Source organism: Pleurodeles waltl, chromosome 10, assembly GCF_031143425.1.
Source record: "Pleurodeles waltl isolate 20211129_DDA chromosome 10, aPleWal1.hap1.20221129, whole genome shotgun sequence".
NCBI classification, from domain to species: domain Eukaryota; kingdom Metazoa; phylum Chordata; class Amphibia; order Caudata; family Salamandridae; genus Pleurodeles; species Pleurodeles waltl.
This window is the reverse complement of record NC_090449.1, coordinates 82,273,893-82,293,437: the sequence shown is the minus strand read 5'-3', so window position 1 is coordinate 82,293,437 and position 19,545 is coordinate 82,273,893. Positions and strand designations below refer to the sequence as shown.

General features: G+C 43.1%; 1 protein-coding gene across 1 annotated transcript in view; it reads right to left on the bottom strand.

Moving 5' to 3' along the window:
* Positions 1-19,545, bottom strand: part of CHTF18 (chromosome transmission fidelity factor 18) — a 330,765-nt gene that overhangs the window by 102,431 nt on the left and 208,789 nt on the right. The gene's annotated exons all lie outside the window — the stretch shown is intronic.

The window sequence follows — 19,545 nt, the reverse complement described above, 5'->3', positions numbered from 1 at the left end:
ACTCCCACTACCTGATATAAGTTTAATACAAGGAGACAAAGACTAAGGTACCCATACAGGACGAGGGTGGGACCAAACAAAAGAGGCACATCCAAGAGGCATTGCTAAACCCTTTAAAGCAGGCTCTTTGACCGGTGTATCCAAATCATCCTCCCAATCAAAAGAAGAAGAAATCTAACGGAAAAGGAGGGATGGAGAAACTGGTCCCGCCAATGCCTCTGATGACGTATATTTATAAAATGGGAAAGCTGGATGGCGGTCTAGAGGAATGTCCAGGTTGCTGTCTTCTATTTCCCCTAGGCAAGAGAAGTTAGGTGGGATAGCGGTCACACACGGAGCTTTAGTCAGGGGGAACTATGGAAGAGAGAACATGATGGCTGTCCAGGGAGATGGCCTGACTTTCTTTTTCATAGGGAGATTTCTCACAACCCTCCAACCTAATTGTTCTGAAGAGTAGTTTCTTTTCAACATCTAAAAAAAGTCAGGACTCAGCATAAAGTGTCAACTACTGTTCATGCCCCGCATCTGAGAATGTGGGAAGGGAAAAGATAAGAAACTGACGTCAGTATCCTGGTGGAATGCTTGCATGCAGCTCCACTTTGACACTCCTGGGGCGGTATGGCGCCAACGTGGGGCCATACATGCCAACTCAGCAGTGCCGAGCACTCCTCCAAAATTCTCTGGATCCAGTCTGGCACCATGGGGTTACTCTAAGGTGAGGAACCTGAGGTTAGATAACGATCCCCCAGAAAGAGCATTACCGAAGGTATCTTGACCATTTAACACACTGTCATTGAGAGCGTTTAGGTCACATTAACTCAATAACTTGACCAAGCATGGTGAGCACCTGAGAGCATTAAAGTGTTTGCACCAAAACTCTGGTCTTCTCTGATCAATGTGAGGCTTTGACTCTTGAGTCTACCAAGCAAAAAATAAATAAAAAAAACACAAACTTTATAAGTATACAATTTACAGTCAATTAAGTCAGTGATTACCAAACAGTGAGTTGTGGGATGCACATCAGCCTCTATCTTTGCTAGTTTTTTTTTTCCTCACTCTGCTAACATTTCAGTAGTTTCCAGTGACAGTGAAAATGATGTTGAAAGGTAAAGATAATTAGAGCTCTAGTCTAGTCTACTATACTTGTTAAAAATGTTTTCTGATATGGTATCCACAGAAATCACTGTGAATATGGGATAAGCATACTTGTCCGAGGATTTCTTTAAGTACGAAGATGAGTTTTGCAAACAAACAAAAAAGATGTCAATGGCCCGTTATTTTGCATCAGCGATTGCCAGTTTCTTTTTGGCAAGAACAAATGCATCTTACGCGGCAGCCGTTTCAAGAACAAAGTAGGTTTAAGAAACCCTATACTGATGGCTTGGTTAGCATTGGGAACGGGTCAGATGAAGAACTCAGCATTTTTCGCAAATGAATTAACAAGCAAAGGAAGGTCGAAATTTTCTGTGAAAAGCAGCAAAACAGAAGTGAATTTCCTAGACCTGTTGTTGACACACATGGGGGTCTGATTAATACATCACTTTGCAAGAAGTAGCAGAAAAAAATACTTGAGTCATCGCCCTCGCACTATTTCCCCAAGGTGAATTGTTGCGCATATGGAGAAATTGCAAGAAGAAAGATTACCACTTTAGGGATGCAGAACCTGTGAAAACACTATGCAAAAGAGGCTACCCAAAAAAAGGAAAATGTTGAGTAGAGCAAAGTAAAACTCTTGGCACAGCCCAACAAAAGTCTGATTTTTGAGACAAACACTAAAAATCGAAAAGAAATACCACTGGTGGCTGTTCTTAACCATTTAGGAAGCAACCCTTAGGTGAAGAAAATAATTCACAGAAACTGGCATATTTTGATTACTAAAGAGAGGTTCCACTGATAAAAATAAAATCTAAAATAACCCCTCGTCAAAGCCCACAAAGAGAAACAAAAAGCGGTAGTAAAGGATAGTACAGCCCCCAACCTCCCGTAAATCTATGACATTCATTGCTGTGTGGTCTGCTCCAAACCTATTGCAGGTACAGTGTTATTTAACAAGGGGACAGAAACATTACATAGAAATTAATTTTACTGATTGTCAACATCGAGAATGTGGCCTCTTGTAGGCACGAAAAACGAATCAATGAATAAGGGAATGAACTGTAAAATGAATCTGAAAACCACTGCAAATGCACCATTGTGTACCAAGAAACAATCGTGAAAGTGGAATCAGACGAGCAGATTTGTTTCAGTCTCTAAGTAAGATGCAAGAGAATGTGGCTCGTAGCAGTCTCTTCTAAGCACACCTGGCACCTAGACAGAAGACCTGCAACTACCACTTTAACGAGCTGACAGAGTTCTGCAACATCATATGATGTTCAGGCGCTTAATGTCCCGTGGGACTATTTAAAAACTTTACAACATACAAATCCTTCATGCACTGAGCGGATCTCCCTAGTAACAGCACCCGAGGCAGGCAGCATTGACCCTTGTGGCTTAAACCATAGCCTGGGAGATGCACAAGGACTGAACTGCGATGACAGCAAACCCAAGGAGAACAAAACACACAGGCCAAAACTCTAGCTCCTGGTTCAGCTCTACAGTCCAAAAAGCACCGAAAAGTCTTCTGATAGACACTTGCTACGACTTCTCGAAGTTAAAGTACATTCTCCTTCCAGTAAAGTCTACTGAGACCAACTTAGAGAGCTCCTTGTTGCTAACCATATTTGGGAAACAGAACAGTAGGTGTCCTGTTCCTTACTCTGCAGCCTCTGGATGTCAGTGGTAAATTAGCAATGCGGATAGATGCGGTTGCCATGCTTACCATGGATTTTCAGGGACACGTCAAAGTGCACAGTGAAACATAATAGGCTTAACCTTACTTAACCGGCAAACACCAAAGAAATAATTGGTAACCCACTGCATTATTACACTTTCCCCCATACTAATTATTTTTCCAGGCCTATTCCCCTGGTGAGATCCATCGTGTAGGCAGACAACCTGAGGGGATATCTGAATGCATATATATTGGGTGCCCCCACCTCATTCCTCTATCATTCTATACCCCATGCATAATTTGTAAACGTTACTGCTCTCGCGTTCTGTAAATATAAACCCTTTCTGCAGCACATGTGCCCACTGGTTTCTAGTGGATGGATCATCTATATTCCGTAACATCCACGAATTCCAGAGCGGATAATAGAATAAAACAAATGGTTTTCCTTATTTCCACAACAAATGGAGGATTTCAGGATATTACTTCTTAACCCTCTGGTAATCAAATGTCTCTTCTGAATGCATAATTATGCAGCTTTTTTTTCTCTTCTGCTCTCATTATTCTCCTACTTAAGCACTTCAGGTTTCCCAAGACAAGTAAAATGTCAAGAACAAGTCACGGTTGCAATGGGGTATCCGAAATGGCTAAGAAAAAACATGTGCCAAACCTTTAATAAATCTTATCACAATAGGCAATGTGAACAAGAACGGGTGAGCCAGCAAACAGAGAAAGACTGAAAGAGCCAGAAACGTGCCCAATACAAGACCTTGCTTGATCAAAGACAAAACAAACAAAAGGGCATCCAGCATCTCTGCCTATAGGGGGCGGTGTCTAGGCACCACACCAGGTTACAAATTTGTCCTGGCACCCAGCTTAATGGATTTCGTGGACGTTTGTCTGATTGCAAGTATGGTATCCACCCCTTCAGGTGGCAAATCAAACGCAGTCAACAGCTGTCGCTCTGTCTCCATGTATGGAGGTGTAGATGCCGTAGGTATGGGTAAGGTATTTTGCCCTGTTGTTGAGACAGGAGATTCTTGCGAGGCGGTAGTCTTAATGTATTTGCATACCCAGGCCAACCAGAAACCCCATTACTAACACCCCTCTCATCCACTGGGGCCGGCTCCTGCCACCGACCTGGCTGCAGACTCTATCCACGTCAAAACAGAGAGAGGAGTACCTGCATCTGCCCGAGAGTCACTTTATACCTTCCCTTGCCAAAGCTGTATTACAGTGGTTAAATGCATTTAACACACAGAACTGACGCCATTCTCTTGCCTGCCTGCAGAATAAGTGAGATCATGTTGACTGTGACGTAGAAGGCAGAAGATTTATTTTCCAATACGTTTGCTGCGAATGCTAGCAACAGCAAACCTCACTGTATGGGGTGTGTGGATGAGAATGACCTTTTGAATGAGGAGCAGACTCTCCTAAAATGAATTTATACATGTTACACATCTTACCACAAATCTATCACTATGGAAACTGCCATTCATGTCATGGAGGGAAAGTGGGAAAAAGTGGCCAGACCTATAGTTCAAGCCTAGCAGGTGTCAGCAATGTCTTAGCCGTGGCTGACAGAGGGCTTTGCCAGAGATGGTGGATTTCAAAGAGTATGCCAATGTGGAAAAGGTTAGTTTGGAACAGTGATATGACTTACTAACTTGCACAGGGTTGAGATAAGAACAGAGCACTGGGACTACCAACTACAGTGTAGGATAGCTCGTTGATGCTGCTGATGGAAAAAGCTCTTAGGTAACTGATTAGGGAGTCTGAATAAGAACTACAACAGTAAGTACACAGAGCCTAAACATTTAGTAAGGAGAAAGTGAATGCTGTGTGTACAGCCATGACAATTCTGGACTCTCAAAAACTCAGATATGTCTGGAAACTATAAAAAAAAAAAAAGTATGAATACAAGGCAAGACTGCCATTTGATGATCACTGTAGGAAATTGGGTTACTGGTTGAGGGGGGGTGAAACCCTACTCAAGCATCAACCACAATTGTAGTCATAGTGAAACAAAAGCAAACTCCAAACCTGTACTTAACCCTCTGGTAGCTTGGCAAAAAAAGTAGCCAGGCTTAATTTAGGGGCAATGTCTAAAGCATTTATGCAGCACTTCAAACAGTAATAAAGTGCAAACACAAGAAAAATCACTCACGCAATGTGGAAAAAGAGTAAATTGTAATTAACCATTAGACACTAAAATGACAAAGAATCCAATTAGTAGAAGCGGAAATGTGGAATTTCCGGATAGAAGTAAAAAAAAAAGTACCTAAAAACACCAAATACGGTTATATGGTGGCACCAGAACAGGACAAAGTCACAGGTTCAGGCCGACCACAATGGAGCGTGGAACAAATACAGGGACCAAGTTAAGCCCACTGAACAAAGAACCTTACTTAAATCCTGGTTGTGGAACATTGAGAGATCTCACGTTGAGGATTCATCACACAGAGGTGGTTACGAGGAACTTCGAAGTGATGCCCTGCATCAGGGATGCATTGCACAGCGGTGGTTCTGGTGTGGAGCTTCGAGGAGATGTGTACCCCTGTATCAGTTCTGCCTGTAAGACCACAGCTGGGCTGGCAAAGCACCTTCAGGCCCACTTCTATGGGTTGATAGGATAAGGGTGGCACCACTTGGTGGCAAGACTCACAGCAGACAGAGTCCAGGTGCTGGGTTAACTATGGTTGGAGCCTTTTGCTTCCCTGAGGTTCTGATCAGAGGCTAGACAACTAGCCCTTGTAGTCACTCTGGTGGTCCTGGATTCAATGTGCAGGTCCAGTCCTTTTCACTCAGTCAGTAGGGCAGCAGAGTAGCAGTCCTTCTTGCAGCAGAACAGCACCATAGTCCTTCTGAGTTTTCCAAAGGTCAAATGAAGAGTTGGGCCTGAGGGTCTAATATTTATACCCGATGCCAGCTTTGAAGGAGGATGTTTCCAACCCAGCGCTGTTTGAAGTTTCCTGCCTTCATTCCATTCTCCCAGCTTGTCTGGGGACACAGAAGGTGAGTGTCAAACCTTTTGTGAGTGTTCCGAGGAAAAGCCTTTGTAATGTGTAAGTGTGGTAGCGGACATCTCCCCCCCTCACTCAAGTCAGAGTTGGCCCATCCTCCCAACACCTATTCCCCCTTTGTCTCACTGTCTGGGAGCAATACACAAAGTCCAACAGCCAGCTACACCTAATCTTGTGACCCAGGATGTAGACAACAGGCACCAAATAGTTAGAACAGAAAATGCCAACTTTCTAAAAGTGACATTTTCAGAATTGCGACTTACAATCCAACTCACTGTTACAGGATTTTAAATTACATTCTTCAGATACCAAATCTAACATTCCTACCTGCTCCCAATTAAAAGTTATTACTTATTTAATGTAATAAGGTAACCCAATGTTATCCGATGAGAGGTAGGCAGGCATTGTAGTAATGAAAAATGAATTCAAGTGTTTTCTACTACCATGACATGTAAAAGTTAAAAGTACATGTCCAACTTTTTAAATACTCTGCATACTGCCCTATGGGCTTCTTGGGGCCTAACCTAAACGTGACTTATAGGTTTTAAAAAGAAAAGCTTAGACCTATCAGAAGGTTTGTTTTGCCAGGTCAAAATGACAGTTGAAAACTGCACACACAGGCTGCAATAGCAGGCCTGACATGCTTAAAAGAGCTACTTAAGTAGATACCACAATCAATGCTGCATGCCCACTAGTGGTATTTAACTTACAGGCCATGGGTACAGGTGGTACCACTTTTATGGGGACTTAAGTAAATTAAATGTGCTAATTAGGTGGAAGCCAATGTTACCCTGTTTTAGGGAGAGAGCACAAACACTTTAGCACTGGTTAGCAGTGGTAAAGTCCGCAGTGTACTAAAACCTGTAAAAACAAGGGCAGCAAAAACAGGGGGATTGAAGATAAAATGTTGGGGGAAACCACACCAAGGATGTCAGGTCCAACAATGAATATTTATTTTCCTAAATGGTCTCCAATAATCTTCATAAGAACACAAACACTTATCAGCACTCAGAAAGGAGTCCTAGTGCAGGGAGCCGAGATTTCCGTAGCATTTCCAACTTATCTGACAGTGACTTACTACGCACAGACGGATACAGCCCAGCCATTTCCACAAGATATGGAGGGGGAGGCTTACGAAGAGCTATGAGGCACACCCGTGCTGAGGTTGGACAATGATCATATCCCTACGATGGGGGGTGAGCTATGTTTGTTACTGCTCTTGGGGCAGTGTTCCTGGCGAGGTGGTGGGTGTTGGGGAGTTTAGTGTTAGTGCTCAGTTGCTGTCCTTTCAGGGCTGTATTGTTCCGCTCTCCCCTTTTTGTGTCTGGGTGTTACTACTGCGAGTAACTTCTAAAAGAAAGGCAGGATATTACAGTGGATCGAGGAGTCAGCAACTCTTGTCCAGAGGTGTTCTACATTGTTTGGCTGTTGTGCTAATTGTGTCGCTTTTTGGCTCAGAGAACTGTAATCTCAAGTAAAGATGATTTAACCCTGAGATGGGCCGCGGTTAACATCCTCGAAGGTGATTTAAGCGTTTAGGGGTTATTTTAGCTTATAACGTGGCCTGCTTTTATTTCAGTACAGTTCAAATTGAGTTCCTCGCTCAGTAATTATAAAAGCTAGCCTTGAAATTAGCTGCTGCCAGCTAAGGCGCTCTACAGCTTGTAACAAGTTCGACCTCTGGACCCCGCGCAGCAGCAGCGTCTCGCGCAATCCGCGACGCTCGATGAGATGTTAAATCAAGCAAGCGGGATGATTTTCAAAAAAGAAAATTTCCCTCTTGATTCGCAGTTATGAGTCCGGATGAAAGTGGTACACGCTGGCGCATACAAATATGGCGTGATCAAAGCACTTGTGAATGGAGGGCGGCTTCAAGTCACAGAATAACCTTTTCCCCAAGACTCTGGTATAGATCAGTGGCGACCATGCGGCCTTCAATTTCGCAGAATAGTAAGGGGTAAAATAGAAAATGAATACATCTGTAGGATGTTTATGAGGCATCGTATGTGCCCCTTTTGAAACTGGCATAATGTCACCTGCTTTGGCAACAAAACCTATAGTCACAGAGGAAAAAATACATTTTAAAGTTACACACAAAATTTATTTTTATGAGCAAAACGGTAAAAACTAAATAATGACGCAAACACATGAAGTTACAAGTGATTTCACACAGCTGGTGCTGGAAATTACTTGGACAAGAGGTCGATGCAAAGAGGTGTAAAGAAGCATTGGTAAAGGCAACAGTTCTCATCTTTTAAAGTCGTTAGTTGCCCTTTTGGTTTTGCTGAAACATAACAGCACTGACAAAAAGAAAAAAAAATAGTTTGTATCGCTGACGATTGACAGCATCGGCAAAAAAAAAAGCTGAAATGCCCATTGCAGCTTGATGATGTATGTACACATGTGCATGTACCATCGTTCGTGCATGGGGGCATCATGAAATGGCAGAAGCGACTTCTTCACGTTTTAATTTACCATTCCAAAGAGCGGTAAATAAAAAATATAATAATAACAAGAACATTACAGAGTCCAGCATGACGATGCATATGTGAGTAACTGTCACCATGCAAGAGCAGATGCTGCAGCATAAAAGCAATAGTCTGAGAACAACAAGGGAGCAAACGTGAGCCTGGGAGGGCGTGGGAGCAATACTTTTTTCTTGGTAGAGTTCGAGAATGCCACCAAAAACTAAATACCGCCACTGCGCTGTGACATACATACTATTTCTGAAAGGCGAGCACAGTTCAGGACCAGTCAGTCATGTCTTTGACAACATATAGGGTCGATCAAAACGCCTAAATTAGATCATCCCGGTGTATACAAGGGGAGTGAGAGTTAATGATCAAATCAATCTTTGGCCTCTGCAGGGAGTGTCCATAGATGGGAACTCGGCACTATCAGGGTTATAGCAAGTGTGACAAGCTGAGGCGCCCTCCCCTAAGCAGCCCTTCTAAGGAGCTGGGAAGGGTCCCACTCTTTGACTGAAAGAAGATCATCTCTCTTGATAAATGGTCGTACAGTTTCACTGAAAGCACAGAATCCCTGCGGAGAAGTGCTGAGGGTTTAAATAATGAGGCTCCATGCCTACTCAAGCCTTTTCCCCTTCCTAAAGTGTACCAAAATCACACCCATCACATATATAAACTTACACACACAAGGCACACATCTTCATACAAAACACAAAGACCATTGGATGGGTGTGGGCATGGCAGTTAACATAAAAGTGAAAGAAATTAGCAAAAAAACAAAACCTAGTGACACATACAGACGCAAGAACCTCGGTCATTACACTCAGATCTGTTAGACCACAGGCAAAGAGAATTCTGCTTGCTAATAATATGCAGCAATTTGAAGGGGCAAACACTAGGTATATCCATACTAACTACTGGGTCGGAGGCTGTTCACAAACTTTCAATAGAAAACTAAAATGAATAGGCAAAATATTTGACTGGGTCCCGCAGAGCCAAATACATTATGTGAATAATATCCACAGAGACTTTGAGCCAGGCCGCTTAAGACATTGGCTTGTTTGGGTGGTCCCCCCTTAGGGCACTGCTTGACTGAAGTCTCTCTCGCTTTTGAATTAGTCATCCGGAGTATTTAGTGGTTTTACTGGGAAAATGGACAGTGTCCAACACTGCAGCTATCCAGGTCTTATGCTGCGAGCAGCACATGAAGCCCACTCTCCCACCCGCTCACTGTGGCCACACTCATGCTTCTTGGTCCTGGGGGTTCGTGCAAGCTCTAGGTGGACTTCACAGGAGGCTTCAAATGCTTCTTCGTCATTGGGTTGCAGCAGACAGGTTCAGCTGCAGTTACAGAACATGACGCCAGAGTAGAGCCCATGAGGGTCTCTGGCACGGAGCACCATTTGACGTGTACTTAGGAGGTGGGTTTAAATTGACAATGGCGGTGCCCATGCAGTGACACAATGTCGATTGCCATTCAAGTTCCAAACAGGCACTTGGAATGCTAGACAAGATGTAATGGTCCACCAGTGTGTTAGATAATGACAACTTTCAGTGTTTTACACTTGTTTTAAGAGATCATTGAGAGTGATGAGACTATTAGTACATTATGTAAGTGGACATTTAGAATAACTCCCCTAAAAAGTATTCAATAAATACAGCTTCTGTGCCTAACTAATAATTTTTGGTAACTTCAATGAACAGTTCCTAAATGTGGGCAATTGACTGAAAGGAGAGTAGTGTCAAATTGCACTCTAATGTCTGACCCTGGCCTTGTATGTATTCTCTAAGCGGTACACAATGTTGAGAGTCCTAGAAAGACACCTTCCAAGCTGACCGGCGACAGACGCCCGAGTGCCAGCAGGTGCTCTAGCGTTGGTGTTCCAAACTGTGGACTGTTCACCGGGGCGTACGCGTGAAGTGCTGTAGTTGTCCTACCTCTATCCCCTGGGGTTTGCAGAGATTCCTACAAATGGGAGGCCACCCAGACTGGAGATCTCTCTTCCCCCTTTACTGGGGCATACTCAGGTGCCCAGCCTCAGACCCAGACCCACTATTCCCTGTGTTGTATAGCGTGTGGAGGCACCACTGAGTAAGAGAACTTTAACTTTCTTCAGTATGCCTGCACAGCCAGGTCCAGTGCTCAAACCGAGTTTACCTAGGCTAAAAGAGGCAAAGAATGAAGGATTTTTCAATAGCACTTCTTGGCCCAGTACAAAGTGAATACCTGGAAAACAGTTCTGTAAGACTCCTGGGATGAATGGATATTCTGCAGGCACCTACGTTCACTGAGACTATTTAAGGAGGAAAATCCTTTGTCAGTTGGATTAAATACAAGCACAACTTTAGGGAAAACAGCAATGCTATTTGGCAAGTAATTCAAAAATAATGAAATAGCTCTGGAATGCTTGGCCCTCTACTGAAGACAACACTGTGGCAACTGAGAAGTAGGACTAGTAAGAAAGAGGCCTTCTGTTTCAACATTCCAAAGCGCATGTTTCTGCTTCACCGTCCTTAGTTTAAGACATGATGCCTTCAATGGTGGAGTGATACAATGCCATGCTATTCGTTCTGCCAAGAAGTACCCCGGCCACAGAATGCAAGGTCAATGAACTAGAATTGAAAGTAAATGAAAGACACAGTGAATGACTTTTGTGAAGTGTAGTGCTAGGTGAAGTTGCGCCCTGGAGCTGGGTTCAGATGGGACGACCACAAGAGGTTTCGGCAGGGATGGGGGGAATAATAGACTTAGTGGAAGGAAAGAGACAAGTTTTAAGAAATTTCCTGACAGAGGGGGAATTTTGTCAAGTGTAGATGAAGCATCAGCTCGTTGCATTATTTAGCTGCTAGAAACAAGAAAAAAAACGTGTAACCGGTTTGTGCCTTCTGTATTTTGGGAATACAGACCAAACAAGCAGAGGAAGATCAAAGCCGTCTCCTAGGTAACCGCAGTGGTCTGCTTGCACTCTGGCTTATCAGAGAGTGGAGTAATATACAATTACTTGGCATTCGGAGCGGTACACCCCTCCACTGGGACCACAATGGTTATGTGTAGGAACCAGCAGCATTTCCTCTCCTGGGTTTGGACCAAATGCTCTTGGTCTCCCAGGATTTGGAGAAGCGCAGCACCATTCTAGATTTCAAGGTTACGAGTCGTACATTTTCATCCTTTGTTTCCATGCTGTGCAATTGTACGCCCATGATCTGGGTACCCGGAATTTGAAGAAGCAAACTGTCAAGTTAGATCTAGAGGTGATGCAGTGTTTTGCCCCCCATTTATGGTCCGCAAGCTCTGGAACAGCACATTCCTGCTCTGGAACACTATACTCCTGCTTTGGGTCCCCAGAGCTTGTGGTGGTGGTTGTTCATACTCTTGATCTGCAAGCTGCAGAACTGTACACATGCTCTAGATAGCAGGGGTTTGGGGAGGAGCCTTCCTACATTTGGTCCCCAAACACTGTAATGGTACACTCCTGCTCTGGGTCCCTATGGTTTACAACAGTGCGCCCCTACTCTTGATCTGCAAGTTGTGGAACAGTACACCTACGCTCTGGGCAGAGAGAGTTTGGAGCGCTGTCTCCCTATGCTGGGTCCCCAAGCTGTGTAATGGTACGATTTGCTTTGAGTCTCCTCGGCTTGAAGCAGTACATCCCTACTCATCTGGACCCCAGATTGCATAACAATACACTGCTACTCGTAGGCCTCTTGACTCCAATCGTGCACTGCAGCCTTAGTCTACAGGGTCTGTGCAATATTAATCCTGATTTTAATCCACTACTGATCACATGGGGCGAGGTATACCCCAAATGGGGGATTCGGCTGCCTTTTCAAATGCAATAACAAGCTTTGAAAATGTTGTTAAATTTGCAAAATGAGTACTTGTCAAAGTTGAAAACTGCAGTCTAGTGTGAGTGTGTGGAGGGTGGGGGCTGACAGTAAAGTCTACAAATGTTATTGTCTACAATATACGTTAACGAGCTACACAACCTCCCAAAGTTGCAGTGCAAAATAAGCATCATGAAGCATCCACTTTACAAATCCAGCAAGCAAGAGACTTTGTAATCAAATACTATTGTGTGGGGAAAAAAGTAGACTGCAGGTTGCTTTAAACAAAAATATTTCCAGACTGGATTTCCGAACTTTCCACACCTCTAGTCGTGTGTCGGAAGCAAAAAATCCTCATAATAATAATAATCTGCGTTTAAATGAATGTAAAATAAAAGGCAATGCTGAGGCGCGTGATCTTGGTCCCAATCCTCAGCACTGGGGTCTGACCCGGAGGGCTCCCGCTCGCTTCGGTCTTCCTGGGCAGGTCACGTGCAGCAGCCAAGAGCAGCTACTATTGTCAGACCAGGAAGATTCCTTCAGAGAGAACGCGCTCTTCCTAGCGGGGTTTGCAGCACCATCTGTTTAACTGTCTCCTGTAATGGAAGCCTCGCTTCTTCTCAGGGACAGACGATTACATTTAATGAAGATTAATTAGGCCAAATCATTATGTTACGCCGTCTCCTCGCCGCCCTGGATCAGCATGAGGGAATCCACTGAAGCGGTTCTTGCAAGCGGAGGAAGACTCCTTCACCAGGGAGCAGAGCGGCTGCTCGCGGAGCGCTTTGTGTTGGGGCTTCGCGGTCCCCACCCAGTGCTTAATTTGTGCTTGTTGTTTCCGGCGCTGAGCACCGGCACTTATTTTTGAAGGCCGCCGGTTTATTCTTCTGCCTCAAGAATTTTCTGCGAGCAAAATACACATATGGGAAAGACGGATGAAGGGAAAAACGAAAAAGCGTCACAAAAGGAGAAAGTAGAAAGCTGCAAGAGTGAGCTGAAGGGGCAGCGAGAGGATGAATATATGGATTAAAGAGACCCCAGATGGCTCCCGGATTACACAGCCTCAGTATTCCATGTTCACATATTTAATTGCAGCAGCCGCGTGTTTAAGAGGAGGGTTTTTAGTACCAGCACCTTTTTATTTACAAATTAAGCACTGTCACAACCTATGCTTTGGATACCTCCTTAGAGGTTCAGGCAATTCTGCTCACAAAATTCTAGGGTAGGAGGCTACAGTGGTCAAGTCAGGAAAAAAAAATCAAGTTTTTTTTCTGTAGAACAATAACAAATCCTCCCTTGCTCACTGCCTTCCCTGCTCCCAAACGGCTCACACCCTAATAGGCACAAAAAACAAGACCTTTCACTACAGGTTGCTCCAGGAACCCATTTTCCCCTTCAGATTTAAAGAACACTTCATGTTTGAGGAATAAGATCTTCACTGTATGATAACCTATCTGCCCGCATCTAACAACTTTTAAAGCAAATGTTTTACACGAATACACCAAAAATGGAAGCAATGGAAAGAGGCACGAAGTTATAAAATTAAAAAAAAATCTATGTTTAGAAATTAAAAAAGGTGGAGTGCCCTGCAAATAAGTAATTTTTTTTCTAGGAGTAGGAAAGTGCAGACAAATGTGCCACATTTGCAATAATGAAAAGGAAACGGATTGGAATTGCTGCAAAAGGTCACCAGCCAAAGCACAGAAGAAAAGTCAAACGGGGATGCATATGGAGAGCACTTGGTTTACATGAACACTGGCAATGTCAATAGGTCTAGCCTTGGCAAGCAGGTGCAACGATTAGTTTCTTTTCTTTTTTATCACAAGGATGTGCCACAAGAAGTAAAAAAACAAGCCACCTAAATGTGGTTGCCATATGCTTGCATTAAAAGCTTTTAATTAAAAACATCTTTCTCTGATGTGGCCATTTTACTACTGACATTTATTTGTAAAAGCGTTTCAGTTTTGCCATGTATTCTTGTATTATTATTTGTGAAGGAGACAAGAATAAATCGCCACCTGGCCAAGTACTCAAACTACAAGAAGCTACAATGTTAAAATGTCACATAAAAACTTTATACCTGTAAAGATGAGGCGGAAAATAAATCACCATCTAATAGGGCACCCAAAGGGCAGACATCTCAAGAAACTGCCATTTAAAGCTAATATAAAAAAAACCTAACATTAACGGGCACACTTAGTGCCAGGTTTATCACTGAAAAGAAAGGGAATATTTTGAAGTGGAGTGAACAATTTGCACTGACTTTGTGCTGTCACTCAAAGTGAAACGAGCCAATAGATAAAATGGCCTGACCAAATGTCCCATGCTGTATGTTATGGTGGGAGGAAGCAAAATATGAATGACAATTTCACAGACCAATGGATGATGTCCATTGACCAAAAGCCACTCTATGTATATTATGAATGATTTTTTGAAAGTAAAAACAATTGTCAGTGGAGACAGCTAAAGCAGTCCTTAAGGCCAGAGGTTAAAAGTCGTCAAAAAGCAAGAGTAACATAAAAATATTACCAGCGTAGAAAGATAAATTTTATCACTTGGAGTTTATGTAGAAGATTGAATTAAGATACATATTGGTAGAATCCTATGTTCAGCCTCAACAATCAAATCCACACCACACTCACACTTTTGAGATATGCACATGAGCCAGTAGATGCAATGCATTTAAATAGAGTACATTTACAGGGGGTCATTATCCTGAAAACCTGGCCTGGATCAGACCTCTATGTACCAGTGGTTGGTTATCCCTGGTCTAAAGTGTGTGTGTTTTCATATCAAAGAGGATTGTAGCCTTAATTAGGCTCTAGCAGATTCCAGAGGTCTGAAGCTGATAATAGCCAAGAGCACTCAAGAAAGACTTCACCACATACAATGATCCCTGCTGTTGTTTCATTAAGGAAGCCATATACACAAGGCCATGCAGGGCCGGACTGGGAACCCAAAGCAGCCCTGGCAAATTTTGTCAGACCAGCCCCGAGCGAGCAAGCCTGGCCACTAAAAGGAGGGTTTGGGGGGCATAGCACATTCTGCAACACAATTTTCATTATATTTTCAATTGTATTAGCTTTCAAAACATAGTAAGAGATGACCTTACAGTGCACCAGGATTCAACTATCTTTACTGGGGGCTCTTCAATGATTCTCTCACTATCACCATCCAACAGTGCCCCTCATCTCTCCATAGCCCATCTCTCATACGTATTTCAGTTGTTTTATAGCACCTCTCATACCAGTGTAGGCTGTCGCAGCACTTTACATCACACACAAATACAAAGACAATGAATCATATATGTGTAAATCAGTAAATGGGAAATGGTACATACGACAAAGGGGACTACAAGTTGTAAGATTCATGTCAGCCATATTGGTATGCATTGTTTAAGAGTAATTGGTTTGGAGAAGCACAAATTCAGGATTCAGAGCGTAACACAGTGGTTAGAGTTGGCTTTACTAATTAGAATTAATTTCTACACAATCGAAACCTTTTTAGCAACATTAGGACAATGAAAGACTCAGAAAAAACATAACTTCTTAAATCAGAACCCTGCAGTTCACATGCTGCTCTTTGAAGTCACTTCATAGTTAACTGTGCTAGATTCAGAATGTAATTTATGAACTGCACAGTAACAAAATGGTCTTTGTGACAAAAGCAGTAACCCACTGAGCTATGCACACAAAATACTGTTCTGTGATCTGCATAGTACATGTTCTTTGCAGCAGGCATACTGACCCTCTGTGCTACCTTAGATTGGTCAAAACTGCCACTAGACAAAACTCTGATCGCTCTCCAGCAGGAATATTAATCACCAGATTATTTTAGCACTTTTACTGTTATCTGAAAACTGTTGGATATACAAGGAACTCAGCAGCATGTGCTCTGAAAACTGCTGCACTGCTACAAAACTGGCCCTCAGTAACAAAAGTGGCCCCACCACCCTTCCCACCTCCCAGGGAAAGCGCAATGCCCGATACGGCCAGTCCGGCATTAGGGTCATGTCTGATTCAACACAAATTAAGAAAATGAGTTACTTACCTGTAACTGCAGTTCTACAGTATTGGTATATTTCATAGCTTCACATGCTTGAATCATCCCCGTCATTGAGGTGGGAGTCCCACTGTACTACAAATGAACAGTCTAGAGATATTTCCTATAGAAAACAATGTTAAAGTGCATTCACTTTGACAGCTTATTTCCATCATTAGAAATGACCCAAAGTCCAGCCAATCAGCAAGAGCAGCCTCTAGATCCCTCAGCACAGAAGCTCCAGTCTCTCAGATTTTCCAGCACAAGTGAAATAAATATCAAGGAGACATAAGGGAAGCCTCTATGGGGAGAAGGGTGGGTCGCATGTTAATCTATGAAAGATACTAATACTGAACAACTGCAGTTACAGGTAAGTTGCTCATTTTCTTCTCCAGTATTGGATCTTTCACAGATTCACATGCCTGAATCAGAATAGCAAGCAGTTTCAAAATATTATGTTCTTATGATTGCATTACATTGTGGATGGTGGGTTGCAAAATGATAGCAATATTAATATTTTTAATAATAAAAAAGTTTGTAATGCATGATGATGAATACAAAATGCGATCTGAGATACTAAACACTGAGTCAATTAAGAATTAATAAAGAGAACTGAAATAGATGTTGTAACACAGCCTGCCCGACTGCTGCATGCAGCTGTGTGAGGAGTCTAAGAAATAGTGCTGAGTGAACATGTGTACGCTCTTCCACATTGCAGAACGACACATTTTTCCCACTGGAATTCCTGCGAACAATGCAACCGAAGTGGAAACACCTCTTGTTAAGTGTGCTTTTGCCTTGGAGGAAAGAGGTTTGCCCGCTGTGCAGTGGCAAAATTACATGGTTGCTGAAATCCATCTTGCAATGATTGCTTTCGTAACAACAGCGCCTTGTCGTGATTGTGCAAATGCGACAAATGGATGTTCTAATTTTTTTAAGGGTTTAGTACAATGTACGTAAAACTTGAGACATTTTATGTCTAGAGTATGCAGAGATTGCTCTGCTGTGGTGGCTGGATTTGTGGAGAATGTCCATAGAACAGGTTCATTAAGATGAAATTGCGAGTGTACCTTTGGAATAAATTTTAGGTTAGTTCTTAGTATGACTCCTTCATCTGTGAATCTATGCAAAGGCTCTCAGGTTGTGAATGCCTGAATCTCACTCACCCTTCTAGTGGAGGTTAACACCAACAGTGTGGCCACTTTCCAGGTAAGGAATTTCAAGTCCACCTTGTCAATTGGTTCAAATGGCGGTTTTATCAATTAAGCAAGGACTAGGTTTGGATATCATTCTGGAGGGGATGGACGGACTGGAGGGAGCCATGGAATAGGTCTTTCATAAATTTTTTTGATTATGCTTGTTGAGCAGACCGAAGTATTCTGTCAAGAGGTTCTGAATCTGGAGATAGCTGTGAGATGCACTTTCACAAACGCATGCATCAAACCTGAGCGAGCCAAGGAAAGGAGATAAGGTATATTTTGCTCTGGTGATGCCTTCAGTGGGTGCAAGTTTTCTTTCTGACACCATAATCAATATTTTCCATTTAAATCTGAAAGATTTGTTGGTTGAATCTGCTCTTGACAGGATATTTTTGCATTCTTGGGGAACGTCTATATTCTGGAATTCAGGAGCCATGCGTATAATCTAAGAGCCTGGATCATGATGAAGAACTTGGCCCTGGTTCCTTGTCAATACAGTAGAGTTCTTTTGGTGAGAAGACGAAGTGGTTTGGTCTGGGACAGGAGGAGAAGTTCAGTGAACCAGTGCTGCTTGGGGCACTTGGGAGGTATCAGGATTAAGCTGCACTTCTCAGCCTTTATCTTTCTGAGCACTCTCTGTATCATGGGGATGGGGGAAAGCGTATGCAAATATATCAGACCATCTTATCAAAAGGGCATCTCTCCATGATCCTGGGAGTGGGTGTTGACTGGTGTAGAAGCAGAATCTGTTGTTCTCGTTGGTAGTGAAGAGGTCTAATTCTGGTATGCCACAAAGGAGAAACATTTTGTCCAGTTCTTCTTGATCCAGCTCCCATTCATGGCAACTCTTCATGGTTCTGCTGAGCGTGTCCGCCAAGGTATTGCTTGCTCCTGACACATGCTTGGTCTTCAAAGTGATGTTGTGTGTCATCAGCCAGTGGCATAGGTTGGGTGCTTTTTTGGAGAGAGCTAGTGACTTCATACCCCCTTGTTTGTTTATATAATGCATACTGGTCCTGTTGTTCGTGCGTACCAGCACTGAGGATCCTTGTAGGTATTTGTAGGTCTTGAAGATGACCACCCCAACCTTCCAGAGAAGCATCTGTTGTGATGATGAAGTCTGGTATAAACTGTAGGAACGTGAGGCCTCTGGAGACGTGAGAGATGCGAGTCTACCATTCCAAAACTTGTATTATTATTTGGGTTATCGTTATGAGGACCTCGAAAGACCCTTCTGACTGAATCCATTGCTTCTGAAGTTTCTCCTGTAAAGGTCACATTTTTAGGCATGATGGGGGAACAAGGTGTATTGCAGAAGACATCATTTCTAGTAACGACTTGAACTGAAGCAGTGAAACTGACTTTCTTCTGGATAAAGTGAGGGCCAGATGAGTTAATTTCTGCTGTCTTTCTGTGGTGAGAAAAGCCTTTGAAATATTGGTATCTAGGATGGATCCTAGAAACGTGATCTTTGGCAACTTGAATAGGTGTTTGTGCCTTTAGCAACCAATCGTCTAGGTATGGAAATACTTTGTGACAGCGTGTTCTGAAGGCTGCTGGAACTGGGCTAGGCATTTTGTAAAAATGCAGGGTACTTTGAGGCCGAATGGGAAGACTTTGAACTGGTAATGGGTGCCAGCTACGGTGCCATGGAGATATTTGCAATGTTTCGGATGTATGGGAATGTGAAAATATGCATCCTGCAGGTCGAGAGTGGTCATATAATCCCCATGGTTTAGGAGACGCAGGATGTCCATTAGAGTGATCATGTGGAATGATTGGTGTTTGAGAAATGTGTTGAGTTTTCAGAGGTTCAAAATGGGTCTCCATTTTCCTGATTTCTTTCCTACCAGGAAAAAAACGAGAATAAAAGCCTGTGCCTCTTTGGGCGAATGGTACTATCTACATCGCTCCCTTGACGAGTTTAATGTGAGCTCCTTTTTGTAACAAGTAAAGATGCAGGGGGCCACATTTGATGGCATGTTTAGCGGTTTCTGAATAAACTCCGGGGTATGACCATGAGTTATGAGAATTAGTACCCATTTGTCCATGGTTATTTCCCACCATTGAGAAAGATAAGTTTTGAAATGTTTGTGCCCACTGCATGTGGTTTGGTAGTAGCTGGCACCTGACTGAAATCATTGTTTGCGGACAGTGACCCTGGATTTTGTGGATTGGCTACTTCGCCCTGCGTGCTTGGTGTAGGCCGCTCATGGTGGCAG